Source organism: Leiobunum rupestre, chromosome 5 (assembly GCF_980474605.1).
Source record: "Leiobunum rupestre chromosome 5, qqLeiRupe1.1.hap1, whole genome shotgun sequence".
NCBI lineage: Eukaryota > Metazoa > Arthropoda > Arachnida > Opiliones > Sclerosomatidae > Leiobunum > Leiobunum rupestre.
Window position 1 is genome coordinate 682,808 of NC_143388.1, and position 7,502 is coordinate 690,309.

The following is a 7,502-nucleotide window of genomic DNA, read 5'->3' on the forward strand; positions in this document are numbered from 1 at the left end:
ATAATAGTTAAATTACATTTATAATAATTGAGTTACATTTATAATAATTTATTTATATTTATAATAATTGAATTACATTCATAATAATTTGAAATGAAATGAAATGAAATGATTTTATTTACAGTGCACATCAACAGCGCAGAATGCGCCAACAAGGATATACACTCTGGAATGGTGAACAAAACATTTTGAGTACATAAAATTTAAAATGAAATTTAAACAACACAGTATTGCAGGAGAGATAAACCACCCTACTTCAATTTTAAACTATCAGAATATTTACACGCGGAAATGTGTATAACATCATTGTACGAATTGCAAGTACCCTGCATACATTGTAAGGGAGATTTAATATTACAATTATTATTAAAGGTGGTTGGGTTTCTAGTACCATATTGTGGAACGTTAAGATTTAATTTTTCGGTTAAATTGATAAGTTTAAATTTTTTTATTGTGTTTCGTAGAAACAACAATTCACGCTTATCGGAAAATAATTTCACAGTGTCTAAGTGTAAGTGGTTTAACAAAAAATCGTAATCGTATGGTTTGTTTTTAAAAAAGTAGGTATGGGCTAATTCAATGAATTTCCTTTTCACACTTTCTACTTAATTAAAGAGGTAGTCAGCGCAACCTCCCCAGGAAAGAATACCGTACGTTAGTTTTGACCTAATGAGGCTAAACATTTACAATAATTTAATTACATTCCTACTGACAAGGATTGGATTTGTTCATCCAAATGACACCCATTTATCAAGTTTCGACCTTTCTAGATTCGAACCCAACACATTACGCCGAAATTTCACGCCTCTAACCACTACACCACAATTTACCATGCAAATCGCATTTTTTATATAACTTATTTTGTTACTAAAAGACCAAGGCTTAAGAATCTCGAGCTTATGCATCGCATATGGACGCCATTTTATTTTATTTTTCATGGACTAAAGTCGGTAATCGAGGCTAACACAACAAGGTTTAAATTTCTGGCCAAAACGCTACCGCCATCTGGTGAGACCTATTTATATTTTCTGGAAAAAATTCAAAATTTTTAGAAAATTAATAATTAATTTTCTATTCAAATTTAATAGAAATTATATAGCAAAGGCCCTCAATGAAAATATAATCGCAGTTCCTTTAAAAGTTTAAGCACTATACAACTACCCTTTTTACCTGTACCCCCGTGGAAAAATTACTATAGTAAAAAAAATGGCATCTCACCACTCAAATCGCCTACTTTTCCCCTTAACTTTCTCATAGCGTGAAGGCAACGAGTTTAATTTTAAAAGTCGAGGTACCTATATATAGCCAGGCGACGACTCGCCTGGTTATAATTATATATTATAATGTTTCCAATGCAGTCATACACTTTTCTATTTCCATACTCAGTAACAAGTTAATTTCGGAGTATAACTCATCTCCCGAAATGTCAGAATTTCCGTTATACGATTCTTTTAGCGCCGTTTCTAAATTTTTACAACATTTTTTCAAATCATTTGTAATAATATTTCTCAATTTTTCGGTTGTACTTAAAAATCAAAATTTTTGATTGTAAGCGTTCAGGAAATGAAATCTTTCGTTCAAAGATGAAATCGAAATATCAAAAAGAGCATTAAAAAACTCAATTTTGAATTTTTCTTTTCCGCTTAATTGCGTGTCAGCTTCCTCGTAGTCAAATAAACGTCGTTTTTTCGCGTTCTTGTTTGTGGGAAAATTGGTTCTGTGTCAAACTTTGCAGCAATTTCTGTGGTCTCGCGAATAATTTTTTCAAAAGACTCATCACTTCGATAGTTTTCCAAAAATTGTTTGATAGCTTTTATCAATTTTGTGATAATGACGATATCTGCTGACGGATTTTGCTTTAGTTTGCTAACTTCGTTGGTTTCAAATAAAATGTCGTGCCAAATCAATAAAGACAATATAAACTTGAAGGAACAAATTTCATTGGCGATGCTTTTGGCTTCGGAAACTGCTACTGCGTCATTGGTAGCATCTGCATTCGCGTGTAGTGCTTCTTGAATTTCAACGAGGTTAATTTTTAAAACCTTAATACTATTTATTCGACTTTCCCAGCGAGTGTCAGATAAAGACTTTAGAGTGGTGCGACTTTTGCTCTGCAACACCTCCCATCGAAACGTTGATGCAGCAAAAAAAGTAAAAACCCTTTGAACAATACCAAAAAATGTAATAGCTGCTGTAGATGATTTAGTTGCATCGCATATTGTAAGATTAAGAGTATGGTTGGAGCACGGCACAAAAAATGCGCTTTGTTTTTTTTTAATATTAATGCCTGCACACCTTTGTATTGGACGCGCATATTAGCGCCGTTGTCATATGCTTGACCTCGACCATTATTTAAATCTAAGTGATTTTTATCCAGAAGTTCTAAAAAAACTTTGACTAAGACAGAACCAGTGCTATCATTAAAATGCAAAAATCCACAAAAATATTCCTTGATTTCAACTGTTTTGTCTTGTATTTCAACACAGCGAATTAAAATAGAGAGCTGTTCTTAATGACTAATATCTGGAGTGCAGTCCATGGTATCAGAGAAATATTTCGCTGTTCTTATCGAAGAAAGTATTTTCGACAATATTTTATCTGATATTAAATGAATCATTTCATTCTGAATATCCTTTCCTAAATAGCTTCTAAACCTATCCTGGTTATTTACACGCCACAATTGCTCTGACATTACAGGGTCAAACTTAGCTAACAATTCAACTTGGGCCAAGAAATTCCTAATTCCAGGGTTGTAGAGGGTCTCAGGATGTCCCCTTAATGGTAATGATCTTTCAGCAAATAGTTTTTCAAGGACCGCTCGCCAATGCTTTTTTTCATTATCTAACAATTGCTGATGAGCCACATCGATAGTGCTTTGGGTATTTAAAGAATTAGCAAGACACTTCCACTTTTGCATGCATATAACGTGATCTGGAGCCGTATCATGATCTTTAAATTTTTGACTGAAATGTATCCAATCCAAAAAGACTTTCTCGGACGATAGAGATGTCACCTTTGGAGAAAATAGTTTGCAACAAAAGCAATAGACAGAGTCATTTTACACTGAATAAACAAGCCAGCTTCGAGTAACCTTTTCACCGTTTGATAAACTTCCATTATAAGAACTTTCCGTAAATCGACGCCCTTTATTGTCAAAAGGAAAATCTATATTTTTAACCTGAATTGGTCCTTTGTTAATTAAATAAACTCGTGCTTCTGGTTCAAATGCTTTTTGCCATGTAGCAGGGTCAAATCCTACTAAAACTGAATTGACACTTACTGGTAGTGCCAAATCCAAATCATTATCAAATTCCTGGATTAAACTATTTATAGTAGTCTGAGACGCGCTCAGCGAAGATTCAGAGTTTGAAAGATCGAGATATAATTCATCACCTTTATCGCCTACCTCTTCAGGATCGTTTACAGAATCAGGTGAATGGCGCATTTCACTATCAAGTTCATATTCGGTTGAAGGCGGAACATTTTGTTCTAGTTTCTTAGATTAAAAAAAAGCTAGTCAGGAAGAGACAAATCCCCATTTTGATACTAAGTGTATAGAAAATTAGTATAACGTACAATGTATTTCAAAATTGAAAGGGCAACGCAAGTGAGCTGGCAAAATGTGTAAAGTCAGTAAAGTGCAAAATTTACGGTGGACTCTAACCACCCCTGAAAAGCATGCTGCTTGTACTATTTTTGCCAGCTCACTTGTGTTGCCCTTAAAATAATGTATTTTCATTATTACTTACCATCAGCTGTAGAGTATCAAGATTTTCCTGAAAAGCCACTGGGCCCGGGTGCTCAGTAGTGGGTCCCAAACCACCAACAAATTTTCAGAACAAATGTAGAGTGTAGACTTGTTAAACTTTGATAAATGTAAGCATTCATCAAATCTACCGCAAGCAGCAATCCATCTTCTACATTTTTCAGTTTCTTTCTTGGGACGATTAAATGGGAAATACCTAATAGGCTTATCCCTATTATTACATATAGAATACATACATTTCTTTTAACCATCTTTAAACTTTTAATAAATACCACTGACAGTAATTTAAGTTTATAATAATTTAAAGTAAGTTATTTGTGCCATTTGAACCTCGACTAGTCGTCTGCTATTCAGATTTTGCGGTTAATAATGTCCTTGAATATCCTATGTTGTGTATTCCCCTTTCTCTGATACCCCCTCAATAAAAAGCCGTTGTGGAAGCCACAGGCATAACCCGTCCCTTAAGGGTATAATAGAGTCCATGACCAAACTACGTAGCCTACCTCGTAACGGATAGTCGGATAAAAAAATTAGATTAACCTTTGCAATGTTCACTTGCGAAAACCAAGTATATTACGAAAAACAATAAGTTAAAGATTATGTTGTTTTTATATGAAAGATTGTCTACTTTATTTCTTGAATAATTTACCCAACGAACAATGTTTTTTTTTCTTTTTTCAGATTGACCTCCTAATTAGTAAACTTGATAATTGAAATCTGATCATACGCGATGGTTTATTTATATGGTTTGAACGTCTTACAGATAAGAGGGGTCAAAGGTGAAACGTATAAAATTAAATGTTCCGATCAAGCTTTCTTTTAATCCCTGACGAAAAAAAATGGAAACCAATAGGAATTAAATTTAAACTTTCAAATGTCTATTGGGAACTGATTGGGTTTTTATTCCAATTGAAAACCAATGGGAACCGTATTGTTTGGCGATTGGGGAGGTATTGGAATTATTAGACTATTTAAAACCTATACATTTCCTATACGAAACCAATAATAAGGAATATTTGACTATTATGAATGAAAATGGTTATACAAGCTGTATAAACACCCCAACAAGAGGTACATCTACTACGAGTACTTGCATCGACCATCTTTTTATTAAAAAAAGAGATAATAAGGAAATTCAAATTAAAGTATTTGATTCGAATTTGACTGACCATTATCCCATCATTGCTGGCATCTCCTCATTGGGTACAAACAAAAAAGAAACACTTAAAAAACAAGAAATTACATTTTTAGACTACAACCTTTTATTTACAAATATAAAAAATGTAAATTGGTAAATGGTTTTTCAAGAAAATAATTTAGACATCGCAGCGGATAAATTCATAGATACATTTAAAAAACATATAATAAATATATCTCATAAGACGGCTAAATTAAAGCCATGGATAACTAAGGGTTTAATTACTGCTATACGTAAGAGAGATACTATGGTCGAAAAAATTAAAAAAGAACCATTTAATATTGATTTAAAAAATAAATACCGTACATATAGAAATAAAATAAATACACTTATTAAAACAGTCAAATACAATTATTTTAAAAATAAAATTAAAGATAACAAAAATGATCCGAAACTTATCTGGCAAACGATAAATAATGCCACAAAAAACATTAAAGAAAAACTCCTTATCGACAGCGTAAATAATGGCGAGAAATTAATTTCAACAAAAGAAAACGCTAAAGAGGTCGCAAATATCTTCAACAACTATTTTTCATCAGTTGGCCCCACTCTTGCTAAAACGATTTTAGATAAAAATTGTAATAATAATACACATGTGAACGACAATTCTGTAATAGCAAACATACCTAGTGTGTTTATAGTGCCTTGTATTCCTAATGATGTTGAATCCATTATAAATAACCTACAAAATACAAACTCTACTGGTGTAGACGATATAAGTATAAAAAGTTTAAAATTATGTAAAAAAATCATTTCTAATCCGATTTGTCATCTTATTAATTTGTCGATTTCGACTGGAACTTTTCCTGATTGTCTTAAAAAAGCGATAATTATTCCAATTTATAAAACTGGTAAAAAAGACACTCTTGGAAATTACAGACCAATTTCGTTGATCAGTAATATTGCGAAAATCTTTGAAAAATTCATAAAAAATCAATTAACGACATTTCTTGAGACACATAAAATTCTATCTAAAAATCAGTTCGGATTTCGTAAAGATTTAAGCACAAATGATGCAATAATAGAAGTTACTAAAGACTTATATAATGCACTAGATAATAATAAAAAATAATTGGTATGTTTTTAGACCTAAAAAAAGCTTTTGATACGGTGTCTCATGATATTTTGTTAAAGAAATTAGAAAAAATTGGTGTAAGAGGTCTTATGTTAAAATGGTTTGAAAGTTATCTACATTAACGTTCCACCATAGTTAAAATAAATAATACTTTTAGTGACCCGTGCACATTAACCTTTGGAATTCCTCAGGGGACCATATTGGGTCCAATTTTGTTTTTGATCTATGTTAACGAATTATGCAATCTTAATATTGAAGGCCACCTGGTGGCGTTTGCTGATGATACTATTATTTTATGTTGTGCTGAAACTTGGGAGGAGCTTTTAGTTTATCTCAAAAGTCAATGAACCAAATCCACAAAGTTTTAGATAATCACCTACTGACTCTTAATGTTGATAAAACAAAATATATATGCTTTTCAAGTAGGATTTTCGATAATCAGAATAACTTTAAAATTAAAATACATAAGCACTTAGAGGATGAAATTACTTGTGATTATAAGTGTATGGAAATCGAGAGAGTTGACAAAATTAAATACCTTGGTATTATTATCGATAGTAAGCTAAAATGGAATTATCATATTGATATTATGTTAAAGAAGTTACGTTCATGTATATACAAATTCTTTACGATTCGCAATTTTCTCTCTTTACATTGGCTTAAAGTAACTTACCACGCGCTAGTCCAATCTATCCTTGATTATGGAATTATCGCCTGGGGCGGAACAAATAGGGTGCACGTAGAACCATTGGAAATTATTCAGAGGAAAATAATAAGACTCTGTCTAAGGTGTAACTACATTGAGCATCGGGTGGATTTGTACCGTAACATGAATGTATTTTCAGTTAGACAATTATATGCCAAACGTATTTTATTGTATACATATAAAAATAGGGACAAATTAATTTTGTAAATTCTTATATAACGCGAGCCATGACTAATAGAAATGTTATGGTTTCTAGAATGCATAAGGATATTGGTCAAAAACACTTTAATTACTTAGGTCCTTTATTATATAATAACTTGGACTTACACATCAAAAACTCCATAAATATTTTTATATTTAAGAAACAAATATGCCACTGGCTTTCAATTTATGGATATATAAATTTGTATAACTTTTTATCGTTTATGTAACGTAAAGCCTATCCATGTTATATATATATGTGTATGTATATGTGTGTATATATGTATGTGTATATATGTATATATATATGTGTGTATATATGTGTATGTATATGTATATATATATATATATATATATTCTTTTTTTTATTATTCAAAATAATATTTGCTCTCTTCCAAAATTTGTATTTAGTAAGATCTCACTCAAAGGAAATTTTATGAATTAATGATAGACCCCTGCCACGCACAAGCCAATGGGCTTATGTGGCGTATAGGGGCGATGTATTATTTTCCTAACCTTAATTTTGTATCTAAATTCTTCGCATCAATAAATTAAT